The sequence below is a fragment of the Acomys minous genome, assembly GCF_964271855.1.
Source record: "Acomys minous genome assembly, chromosome: 10".
Lineage (NCBI taxonomy): Eukaryota > Metazoa > Chordata > Mammalia > Rodentia > Muridae > Acomys > Acomys minous.
In genome coordinates this window covers 84395227-84409015 of record NC_140491.1, presented here as the reverse complement: position 1 = coordinate 84409015, position 13789 = coordinate 84395227, and the positions used below count along the sequence as shown (strand labels likewise).

At 37.5% G+C, this 13789-nt stretch overlaps 1 pseudogene across 1 annotated transcript; it reads right to left on the bottom strand.

Moving 5' to 3' along the window:
* Positions 1–11339: 11339 nt before the first annotated feature.
* LOC311608011 (ATP synthase subunit beta, mitochondrial-like) lies at positions 11340–13055 on the bottom strand (annotated as a pseudogene). The gene has a single exon. The product of its transcript is annotated as an ATP synthase subunit beta, mitochondrial-like (transcript).
* Positions 13056–13789: the final 734 nt, after the last annotated feature.

The window sequence follows — 13789 nt, the reverse complement described above, 5'->3', positions numbered from 1 at the left end:
TCATTATAAAATTAACCTGGTTCACTAAGCCATGGCACAGAAGCAAACTGCAACAGACAGCCACTGGACACATGACTCAGTGTAGACCAAGGGTTTTTATGAATTAAGACACAGATGTCCAGGTTTTGTTTTATGAAACACCATAGATATTTATCTAACTTAAAGAATATACATCTATTTTCTATATACTCTTATACTACATAGGCTTGTTTATATCTTATATTTATATTTAAAAAGTAAATGAATGAAGACTTAAAAAAAAGGAAGAGAAGATGATAGGCTATTCTTGAAAATTATACATCCTTTACTGAGGCCCAAGCCATGTTTCTTTCTGCATCCAAGACTGATGCTTTTCTGCTCATAAGTCAGCTAATCTTTTTCCTAGTCGTGAGTAGATTATGGGTAGAAAGATCACTTAGTCACATTATGGTCCCCTATATAGCAAGGGCCTTTTCCTCTAGAGAAAATGCACTGACCTTTGGACTCTTTACATAACAGTATTACACACAGCTATTTCCAGTTTTTATGTATTTATGGTTACAAGGACTTTCCTGTAGGTGATTATCTATGTGTGAAAACTAGACATGTCTACTTAAGGCTCCCAACTCTTCAAATTTTGAGAACTCTTTTTTCTTTTAACTATCTTAACTAAGTAAAATAGCTCAGTGTCATTATTGTCTTTCAAGTAGCCAAGTCTGTTGGAGTTTGCTGTCCTCTTGGCACACTGCACAGCCCGTACAGCTACCCTGATACTAGTAGTTACTCCTCCATTGGTACTCAACTTGCGCACATATGTTTATGCTTCATTCCCAAGTATTGCTACTCAAGATGTTTCCTTCTCTTGGAAATTTCAACTCTTGTCCCATTCAAAGTTACAAAATTGACTTCCTTGTCTACATTTTCTTTTGGTCCTTGTAGAAATATCCCATATTTTAAACTGCAGGCCACCAAGCTTACATTAAAATCAGCGTTTCAGCATGACTTAATCGAAGATCAGATTGTAGATTCAGTATATGTGTCCAAATTGTGTAGAATTTGCTTTTACGTGTAGATGCTGGGGATCAAACTTGGGGATGTATGAAGATGCCTCAAGCCTTTGACCAACAGGTTGTTTCCTTATCCCAGAAGTTTTTATCTAATCACTCCCAAACTGTTGTTTGAAGCTTCAGTATACTTTTGTTATTTCCTCCACTAAATTAATAATTGTTCATCTTATTGCTTAGATAATCCATTTGAAATTTAGCTAAGATTTTTCATAGCCTAAGAATTGTAATGCAATGTATTTATCACTGCTTATATCTTACTTCTTTAATTAGATTTATTTTTTTGAAAAAAATATTAACCAATTCACCTTAAAATTAGAATATGTGGTTAGCAAATAATTTTTTTCTCTTAAACAACTTTATTTTTTCACTACTATGTAAGCTTTAGAATTATTTCTTTGCAACTACCCAATTATCTGCCATCTCCACAGGCTGCACTTATTTGTAGGCTTATATTTCCTCACCTCATACTTTAAAATTTATATTCAGAGCTGCCTCCTTGGGTTTGCTCTTCTGACTTCAAAATCTGGGGATATTCCTCATTTCCATCTAGACATATTAGTTTTGTTGTTATCTTTTATGATTATCATCTCTAATTTGGGACATCTAATTCTTTTAAAGAGAAATTAAAAGCTAATATTTCAACCTACCATGTTGTAATACTCCAATGTGGTAATTTTTCTATTCATGTTTTATTATTTTATGTTCTGCCTTGCCATTAATATTATAAACATTTACTGACCTTTCTACTAATAATGATTTTGGATCATATAAAAAAATCTCATCTCAAAGTGTCAAAGTTTCCTCCTTCATTTTTTGAACTTTGGAGCTTTGTGGGTTTGTTATTAAGACCTAGCATTGGGTAATATATTAGGTTTTAGTTTTTTGCTTTATCAAGAAGCAAAACAGAATATAGATTTACTACATCTATTGCAGTGATGATTTGTTAAGAGGTAAAGAATATATTTAAACTATATTTAGAAAAACCAAAACAGCATTTAATGGGCTTGAGGTCAACAAATGAGATCTAGTGCTAAAGATGCTTTAAAAAATACTAGTGTTTTTGTGAATAAGTGAGAACTGAGTGGCTTTATGGTTGAAATTATGTTCTTTGATGTTGCAGTTTTGATTAAACATTGGTGTCAGCTCTGGTGGTCTCACAGACAGAACTGAAATTCAGAACACTGTTTAGTTGAATTATAATGTGAAATGTGCCAGGCAGATGGAATGAGTTGTTTGATGTAGCTTGATCATTATCCTTTCCCTATACAGATTAATATGTGAAAAATTAATTAACTTTCAGAGTGCTTTTGAATCAAAATAAGAATTGATGATTAAGTCTTGAGTACTTAACATCTTCAGCGCTCAAAATGTATTCAAGGTCCTTGAGTAGAAGGCACCCATCAGAATGACCAGTGCACACTTTCTCATCGTTATTCTTATTGTATACATGATCACTGCTTATATTTCCCCAGTGCCTATATGGCTGCATATTTCTGTTGCTAGATATTATTGTTTGGTATTTACATTTGCTTCTTGATTCATATTCCTATTATCTATTTAGTTATAGCTATGCTTCATTGGCCTTGAAATCATTCTCTTCTTTAAAAAAAAAACTATGCGTATAGGTGTACAGGTGTCACAGCATCTGTATGAATGCCAAAGGGCAACCTGGAGAAGCCAATTTATTTCTTCTACAACACGAAGAGACTTTAGGGATACTATTAATATTGTCAGGCTTTCTGGCAAGTGCTTTTATCTTCTCCCTGACCCTATCCTCTTCTTTTATTATGCTAGAATGTGCAATTTGCTACTATTTAGTTACTTTTTTTTGTAATTTAAAGAAACAACATAAGACAAATGTGTCTTACTTTGGCTTCCAGTTTCAAGGTCCACAATACCTTGTGATGGAGATAACCTGGTGGATGAAATGATTATGTCTATGGAGCCAAGAGCTTGTGGCATGATCTGTTTCCTTTCCTTGTAGATCAGGGAGTAGACAGCTTGGACTGAAACTGGGTCCTGGATATGATCTCCAAAGCCTGCTTCCAACCATCAATATCTATGCCTCAAAGTTCTGTAGCCAAACCAAACAATGACACCGTCTGGGAACTAAGCAATTAATGCATGAGAACTTGAAGAAGAATATTTTATGTTGCAACCATAACAGTCAATGCTGCTAAAACTTCCTAGTATGTCTTCTGTGATGATAATTACTGCTAAGACTTATTTCATGTCTTCTTCCTCGGGCACCATACTATATTCTTTTATATGTGAATCAGTCATTCATTCACACTTGGCAAACTCGGAATGTAAGCTGATAACATGCATTGTTGTAGTTTGCTATACTAAACATCAAGACCAATTCAGGAAGTAGAGAGCTTATTTTAGATTACAGGTTACAGTTTGTCATTAGTGGAAGTCAAAACAGGAACTTAAGGCAGAGGCCTGGAGACAGAAATGGAAGTAGGGACCATGGAAGAATGCTCTTAATGGCTTGCTCCCTTTTCTTATTCAGATATTTTCCCTATATAAAGGAGACCCACCTTCCTAGAGATGGCACTACGCACAGTGGAGTAGATTTTCTGAAATCGATCACCAATTAAGGTACTGACTTACAGTCCAATCTGATCAAAGCAATTCTTCAGATGTCTGTGAAATTGACAACACACACTGACAAACCAACACACGCGCACACACACACACACACACACACACACACACACACACACACACACCTATTTTGCTGTTGTAGTGGATTCTACATTACTTGTCCAACTTTCTGAAAAAAAAAACAGTGTCACAGTGTATATTTATGCAATTTCATCAACTCTAGATTGTTTCTTTCCTCTTTCTCACAGATTCATAAAATAAGGATGGGTAAATGCCTTCTCACACTTCCTAATAGCAGTAAATTGTAGCTCATTAAATCTTGGCAGTAGTGATGAACCTGATTTTATAGCTGGGGCATCAGATCTTAAATGTAGTGTTTTATAAGTAAGACCAAAATTGAGTTAAAAAAGATCAAGCCAAAGAATGAACCACAATATTCAGTTGGTTTTTTTTTGAGATATAGCCAATGTTATTCTGTCTTCTTCACTCCCATTTTATAGATCCCCTTTGTGATATGTAGACCACTTCATCTGCACGGTTCTCAGGAGTCAATCACAAAACTGTTATGGATATATATTAATTAGTGATTTAAACTTATCTACAAGGAAACATGCTATTATATATGAAAGCAACAAATACTCTCTTTGTTACTTAGATGTAAGTTTTCAGAACTGTGTGTATATTTACCACATTCATTTAATCTTTCCTTCTTGTTTAAATTGTTCTTACTGTTCACTTCAGAGAGAAAATATGGATCCATATGATATAGTCTGAAGAATTTGTAGCATAAATTCTCAATAAACAAACAAATAAAAATTTCATGGAAATAATATCTAGTGCCCAACCATCTGTAACTAGCTAGGTAGCAACTTCAATCAAGATGCTCTACTAAGAGCACTCCCTTCTTATGGCTTAATTGGAAGGATTTTGGATCTATAAAATATGAACAGTTTCTAGTTAAAATTCAATATCAGTAGCATTGTCAAACTGAAATGCCACATAAATTAACCATTGTTTCTAAAAAGACACTGAAGAATTTGGATTTTGGAAACTAGTAGCATTTAGGAAAATATGAATATGATCTCAAATAAGAAGATGCTTGGGTACGTTTTTAGGTAGAGAGCGTACTCTCATTCAAGGTGCTATTTTGGTGGGATTGAATTTCAAAGTTTTTTTAATGTAATTTTAGTAACCTTCATGATACCAATGTGCTTTTATGTACTGATTCTTAGTAATAGCTGCCAGTCCTGTCAGGGAAAAGGCACCAAAAATTTTATACTCATTCCTCCTCCACTGAGCCTGTCGGGGAAAATAACCAGATTATGAGGAAGCTATACTGAAGATGGAGTTACAAAGTGTTATCCTGTGTGGGCTACATCATTCCTAAAGAAAGCAATTTTATAGTTTTGAACTATTTTACAAACTTAAAGTTAGATTTTCACACTTCAAAAGTAACTAATAAATATAAGTATTAACAGATATTTTATTTCTTCAAATGTACTATATTCCTTTTTACTTTACTTATCATTTTTAAGGGAATATGAAGCTATTTATTGACTCCTCTTCACCATTATTTAGAATAGAGTAAATATACAGTTGGATCACATTCTGATACTACAAAGTTACTTTTATGGTTCATTGTTATCTGTAATGGTCTCCATCTGTTAAAAAAAGAAGTTTCCTTGATAAGGAGTATAAAATGTATTTATCTGTGGGTAAAGTACCAATGTTTGTAGCTTCTTAGAGATTATTATTATGCTTATTTAGTAAATTATGATGATAGAGTCTCTAATAACCACTACATCTCCAGTACTGAGTGGTTAGCTGTTTCCAGGCATTGTTTCCCTCTTGTTGAACAGTCAAATTAGAGAGCCATTGGTTACTCCCAAAGTAGTGCATGCCACTACTACATTAATAGGCTTAAAGGCTGAAAAGGTTATATTTAGGAATATACACGCATGCACACATATATTCATGCACATGCGTGTGTACACACACACACACGTATCTGCAATGACAATGAGTAAAAAGAAGGCCATGAGTTTGAAAGACAGTGGGGAGAAGCAAATGGGATTTTTTGGAAGGAGGAAAGAAAAAGGAGAGATGTTGTAAGTAAATTCCAATCTCAGAAATTAGTTTTAAAACTTGTACAAATAGACCTAAATGAAATACAGAACTCTTCACCCAAACTCCAAAGAACACTTCTTCTTCTCAGCAACTCATACAACCTTCTCCAAAACCAACCATACACTTGGTCACAAAGTGAAACTGAACAACTCCGTACTCAATGACCTCGATGAAATGGAGGGAAAAAGAGAAATTAAAAACTTCCTTGAATTCAATGAAAATGAAGGATCAACATACCTAAATTTATGGGACACAATGAAAGCAGTGCTAACCATGATCTGGTTCTTGGAGAAAATCAACAAGATAGACAAACTTGTAACCAAATTAACTAAAAGGCAAAAGGAGAATATTCAAATCAGCAAAATCATAAATGAAAATGTAGATGCAACAACAGACACTGAAGAAATCCAAAGACTCAGTAGGTTCTTCTTGAAGAGCCTATATGCCATGATATTTGAAAATCTGAATAAATGGACAATTTTCTTGAAAGCTACCAATTACCAAACTTGAATCAAGATCTGGTTAAAAAAAATAGTCCTATATGTCCTAAGGAAATTGAAGCAGTCAAAAGCATTTTAAACAGAAAAAGCACAGGGTCAGATGGATTTGACACAGAATTCTACCAGACTTTCAAAAAAAAAAAACTAATATCAATTCTTTTCAAACTATTCCACAAAATAGAAGCAGAAGTAACATTACCAAACTCATTCTATGAAGCCACCGTCACCTTGATACCTAAACCACAGAAAGACTCATTAAAGAAAGAGAAACTTTAGACCAATTTCTCTCATGAACATTGATGTAAAAATACTCAATAAAATACTTGCAAACTAAATCCAAGAACACATCAAAGATATCATTCACCATGACCAGTAGGTTTCATCACAGGCATACAAGAGTAGTTCAATATATGGAAATCCAACAATGTAAGGCATCATATAGGCAAACTGAAAGACAAAACCACATGGTCATCTCCTTAGATGCTGAAAAAGCATTTGAGAAAATCCAACACTCATTCATATTTAAAGTCTTAGAGAGAACAAGGTTACAAGGCACATTATTAAACATAATAAAGGCAATATACAGTAAGCCTATAGCCAAGATCAAACTAAACGGAGAGAAACTTAATCAATTCCAGTGAAATCAGGGACAAGACAAGGCTGTTCACACTCTCTGTATCCCTTCAATATAGAATTTGAAGTTCTAGATAGTGCATTAAGACAACTAAACGAGATCAAAGGGAAACAAACTGGAAAGGAAGATGGCAAACTATCAGTATTCATGGATGATATGATAGTATGCATAAGTGACCCAAAAAATTCTACCAAGGAACTCCTACAGCTGATTAATACCTTCAGCAAAGTGGCTGGATACAAAATCAACCCCCCCCAAAAAAAATCAGTAGTTCTACTGTATACAAATGACAAAGTGGCTGAAAATATTTGCTTTTCTTCAACCATCTGCTGTGACATGCAGCACCCTGTTCTTTGAAATTCTTTTGATAGTCTGCTCTGTCCCACAGCTGTCTACTGTATGTTAAGGTTCCTTGGTTGGCCCTTGGCCCTTCCCTGTCAGTGTCCTGTTGGGATGATATCACTCCATCACGGACTTAACCCTCATCCATATTCAACATTTAACAAGTAGAAGCTGCTACTGACCTTCTCAGAATTTACGGGATTGAAGATCCTTATAGTTTCGATGTCAAGCATCCCAACACTCATATTTCATTATATTATTTATTTATTTTACAACACTCATATTTGCCAACAGTTTCTGCACTTGTACCTCATTGGACCTACTGAAGTAGGAGAATTTAGTCTAAGGAAAACCAGTTCTCAGAACAGTGAAAGTGAGGCCACTAAGATGGCTCAGCAGGCAAAGGTGTCTGCTGCCAAGCCTGACAGCCTGAGTTTAATCCAGAACCCTGAAGGAGGGAACTGACTCTTGAAAACTGTCCTCTGACCTCCTCCACATGTGCCATGCATGACACATGTATGTAAACACACACATGCTTGTGCATGCACACACACACATAATAAATATATAAGTGTAGCAAAAATAGTAAAGCTTGACCTTAGACTGTCATTAGAGATGTAGGCAGTTGTCTCAGATGCTGACAGACATGTGATAAAAATTTATTTTCCAATAAAATCAAAAGTAGATTAAACAACAAAAAACTTGCAGAAAAGGAGGATATATTTTAATAAATTTATTTTAATAATATTTAAAAATATAATTTTCCACTAAATATAATCTAGTTTTTCCTACTATATAAAGTTTTGAAATTAGAAAAGCAAATGCATTTAAACTTTTGCTTTCTCGTGAACAACCTGGAGAAGTAAATAAAAGATTGGTACAGATCAGAGTAAAATGAAAAAAAAAACTTTATTTAACTTAGCTTCTACAAAGAGAGTTTCCATATGGCTATTTGATAATACTTATTTAGTGCTCAATAATGACCAAGTCTCTGTTAAATTGAGATAAAGAACACAGTTCCTGATTAAAATTAATTCACTATATTGATAGAGAAACATAATACCATGACAGACCATCAGTGATTGAAATTAGAATACATGAACTAATGTATCCTACAAATAGAAGTTTCTCTGCTTGTGAAAGGTATCAGGTTATGTTACCCATTGGAAGTAAAAGTAGAATTGAATTTCCTGGACAAAAGTCAAAGAGAGGGAGTCATGAAGATTTTATCCTAAATCACAGTACTATGTAAGAAAATATTACTAGGAACAGTCTCACCCAAAGCAAGCCAACATAGCAAGCACTGTGTTCATATTAACTTGTAAAAATTCCATATTTCAAATCATCTGAAGACTCACACTGATATTACCTACAAAAATTATATCATTAGGCATTTTGTACAATTACTATGCTTACTATGTATAATTATAATAACTTGCATTTTTCTTACTTTTATATTGTCTCTCTTTCTGAGGTAATTAATTTTACTTCATTCAACATTTTTAGGCATATTACTTGTAAATGTTTTACTCAAATAATTTGGTTATTTTAATATTTGTATGTACTGATTTTAATTACTTTTCCATTAACAAAAACAATTTATTCAATCTCAAATGTTTGCTTAAAGATAAATTGCCTCTATATTTAGATTTAGAATTTTCTAGTATCAATAAAAATATATTGTCCAAATAATTGTAAAAAGAGTTTTAGTTATATTTTTATGGTAATCTCAATCCCAGTCAACATTTGACTACCATAATGTACACTTTTATAGGTAACACAACACTTAGCCACTTGACTCAAGAAGGAAAAAGAATGTATTTATTCAAGAGTTTAGCCATGAGCCCATTTCTGCAAGCAACTGGAACATGGTTCTTGTTTCCCATGGATTTGTAAGTGGAGGTACATGAATAAGTAGTTATGTTACCATGTCATTTATATTTAGATCAGTACAAAGAAAAATAGATAACAGTGAGACAAAGCACTTGAAGATACTGAAAAAAATACTGAGCTATATAAAGTTAACTTCTTCTTTATTGAAAAAAAAAAAAAAGAAACCAGAACAACACTGACACTCTTCCTAATTTTATCTATTCTTTTTATCCTTTACTTAAATGATTTACCTTCTATGGAAAATTCAGTTGCTGTAAGAGTTTACAAAGCAGACATTTATTTAGAACATCCTTTACTATCCACATATAACCTCAAAAGTAAGTTTGAAAATCAACTTCAGGTCCCCGAAGATGTTAACTACCGATAGATTCAAATGCACTGGATGCTGACACGTGAAACCTTCCTTATGCAAATATATCATATGTTGCATGGAACATTAAAAAAAATCAGATGTGTATGTGAGTGTGCATGTATATGGGTATGCATGCGTGTATGTGTGTGTGCAGGCACACACGTGCTTAAACTCAGTAACGTGTGATAGCTTCCGTTTTTGTAAGAGACCATCCAACAGATCTTTTGAAGCATAATAACAAATATGACTTATGCTAGCCCAAAGGCTGGGAAAACCAGAAACTGTGAAATGAAGTTCAAATACAGTCCTTCTTAGCTGCCAGAAAAACAACTGTCGATTTGGGTCATCATTTTCAACAAATATTCTAAAATCTTAATGTATGTGTATATATATATAATATATATATAATATATAATATATATATATATTACTGACCTGTTGTGTGGAGTGAAAAATAGGTTCCCTACCCCCATCAATTCTGTACATCCTGCTATCATGAGAATAAAGAACACTCATTCACTGAATAAATTTGCTAGCTTCACTCCCAATTGAGATGGATGAATAATTGATACAGACTGAATTTATTATCTTCTTTGCAAATATCTTTGCTCATTGTATAGGATTATAGATTTAGAAAGGAAGTAAGTATGAACCACATTTCAAAAGTCCATCCTGTCATCCGTTATTTCAAATCTTCATGTGTAATCCTTTTCAAAATGTTTAATTCAATCATGGAAATAAGACTGAAAAATCAGTTTAAATTACTATTCCATTGTTTGTTCGGCAAGTCTTCCAATTTTCTATTTAGAAGTAAAACTTCAAAACCAAATTCATTGACTTAAATTTCTTGTTAATTAATGATGAGTAAAAAAAGTTTTTTTGGATTATCATTTATTCAACAGAACCATTTGCTCCAAGTCTATTATGATAGGGGAGTTCACTCAGGAAATTGTTCAATTGGCATCTCAAGTTGCCTTCTCTCTCCCCTACATGGTCTGTTAAATCCCACAGCTTTCTCCAACCCTGCCCCCTTGAAGGAAAGCCTCTGCACATCCTCAGCATTCCTGGGAACCCTCTTATCCCCTCCCCTGGAGCCACCCAGCAGATGACGTACACCCGTATTCCTTCACCAGCAATCCTTAAAATCCTCGCCCGCTGCTGTACTTGCCCAGGAGCTTCCGTTCCCAACTAAACCTGCTTTTTAATACTTTTCAACTGGCTTCATTTGGCTTATTTTGTTGGTGGATATAACCCATCATCTTGCTGCCGAACCTGGGAGAAGTTGAGTCCCAAAGCCTTGTGGCCTGGCCAAGTGGGGACAGCTTCCACACCTCCACCTACTCACCCCAAAGCCTGGCAATTTTTGATTTGGTAAGTGCCCTGTCCTTCACTGCTGCCAAGAGATACCAGGTGTCCCTTCTGGGTGGCCCAGGGCCTCCCTGGACTCAGCTCTGTGAAGACTTGGCCACATGAGAGCTAGTCCTCTGGAAGAAAGCACTGCCTTGGTTTTGAGTTCATCTGCCATTTCAGAGACTTCTGTTCATGGATTAACCTCACCAAAACCTATCAATAGCAGAGTGTCGAATTGAGATGTCATTTCCATACTCTTGGGATTTGGCAATGACTAGGAAGATTGGTGCTTTTGGGTCTAAAGTTGATCCCCAGACACTTGTAGAGTGTCTGCTTCAAAATCTACCTAAACTGGGATCCTCTCAGAATTTATGACCTAAATGCCAGGTCTTACTCTGCTCTGTACCTTTTAGATAATCAATCTAAGTGGCCACCAGAGGGCACGCTATTTTTTTTTAAACCAGGGATGTACACTTTATTTGAAAACTTTAAGTACTCCTCAGAGAGAACATCACTTCTTAAATCAAGGCTCTTGTGTAGCCTACACAGGAAACTGAGCTTTCAGCATGGGGTAAGGAGAGGACAATACAGAGTGCTAAGTTTGCCAAATGGACCTCTTATGAGGCGTGCTCTTCTGCCAGTTTGTTGGCGTTTGCCACAGCTTCTTCAATCAGTCCCTCCATACAGAAGGCTTACCCTGGGAGATGGTCATAGTCACCTGCAAAAACCTCCTTGAACCCTTTAATTGTCTCCTTCAAGGACCTTCCCATGTGACCCGCGAAGACCTCAGCAACCTGGAGTGGCTGGGACAAGAAGCTCTCCATCTTCCTTGCCTAGGACACAGTCAATTTATCCTCCTCTAAAAGTTCATCCAAACCCAAGATGGCAGTGATGTCTTGGAGAGATCTGTAGTCCTGCAGAATCTTCTGCACCCCTTGGGCAACATCATAGTGCTCACTGCCAACAATATTGGGATCCATAATTCAAGAGGTGGAGTCCAGAGCATCCACAGCTGGATAGATACCCAACTCAGCCATAGCTGGCATCAGCACAGTAGTAGCATCTAAATGGGCAAAGATAGTTGCAGGGGCAGGATCAGTCAGGTCATCAGCAGGCACATAGATGGTCTGAACAGAGGTGATAGACCCCTTCTTGGTGGTGGTGATTCTGTCTGCATTATGCCCATGTCAGTGACTAGGGTCAGCTGGGAGCCTACAGCAGAAGGGATTCTGCCCAGCAAGGCAAACACCTCTGAGGCAGCCTGAGTGAAGTGGAAGATGTTGTCGATGAACAGCAGGACATCCTGGCCTTCTTGGTCTCTGAAGTACTCTGCAATGGTCAGAACCAGTCAAAGCTACCCAGGCACAAGCACCGGGGGCTCATTCATATGCCCGTAGGCCAAGGCTACCTTAGAGGTGGCATCTTGTAGGTTGATAACACCAGACTCAATCATTTCATGGTATAAACCATTGTCCTCATGGGTCCCCTTGCCAACACCAGCAAATACAGAGTAACCGCTACGGGCTTTACCCAACGTTGTTGATTAACTCCATGTTCAGCACAGTCTTTCCCACACCAGCAACACTGAAGAGTCTAGTTTTGCCACCCTTGGCGTACTTTAAGAGGCCAGCAGAATCACAATCTTTATGCCGGTCACCAGAATTTCCTGCTCAACACTCATCTCCATGAACTCGGAAGCATCGGCGTGAATAGGAGGAAACTATTTGGTTTTGATAGGACCTCTCTCGTCAATAGGTTCTCCATGATCCTGCCCAAGGTCTCCTGACCAACAGGAATTTTGATTGGCGCGCCTGATTACAGGACTTTCTGGCCTCTAACCAAGCCTTCAGTACCATTCACGGCGGTGCTTCACGGTGCTCTCTCCCATATGCTGCGCTACCTTCAAAACCAGTCTGTTGTCCCTGCCGTGTACTTCCAGGGCATTTAGGATTGGCGGTAGCCCCTAATCGAACTGGACGTCTACCATGACACAGGCACGGATGACCGCCACAATTCAATCCTCCCAGTGGCAGAGCCTGCCTTCGGGCCTGGGACAGGGACATCTGAACCGCTTAGTCAGTGGCAAGGCGGCAGGAGTGGCTTGCAGTAAGAGCTGCGCCTCAGGTAGCAACAATGCGGAAGGGTTCCCATAAGGCCCCGGACACCAAGGCCGAGACCACATGCCCCACAAGACTCAACATGGCGAAGTCCAGTTGGAGACCCGGGACGCTAGATTTTAACATTCTCAGTGATCTTGAAATTTTCTGCCAGCATATGAGCAAATGGACTGAGTTTCCTTATAGTCGTGTGGTTTTTTTTGGCCGGGGCGGGGGGGAGGGGGACTGTGCTCCTGCCCTTCCCTCTATAGCCAGTGTTCAACTGGCCAGGCTTGTAGCACCCCCAAGTGCTCTTTTATCTAGAGACCTGGATCCTGAGTCATCTGCCATACCCAAGTAGCCTCAGTCACTAGCTCCTCCACCTCTTCCCCAACCCCATCCTATGCACCTCCCATCCTGAGGAATACAGGCCAAGGAACAGCCCCACCCCTATTACCCGCCCCCTTCCTCTGTCACTCCTCCCACTTCCTCTCCTACTACCCAAGATCTCACCACCTGATCTCTGTCTTCACACCGGCCAATCAAGCCTGAATTCTCTCATGTGGCATCACAAACTTTGTCCAAACAGGCATCTGCTCTTCTTTGTCCTCTCAGGGAACTAGCGGGAACCTAGGGAGGGAGCTGTCTGAATTCATGTTCCTTTCTTTGATTGGCGCGCCTGATTACAGGACTACTGGAAAGCGACTAGGCTCCATCTGCCAATCCTTCTGCCTATATTAAAGAGTTCTGCTACCTTTGTCATAGGCCTGGCATGACCTCTATGTTATACAGGCTTCTACCCTCACTCTCCAGGAAGGCGAATGGGTTCAGGCAGCTTG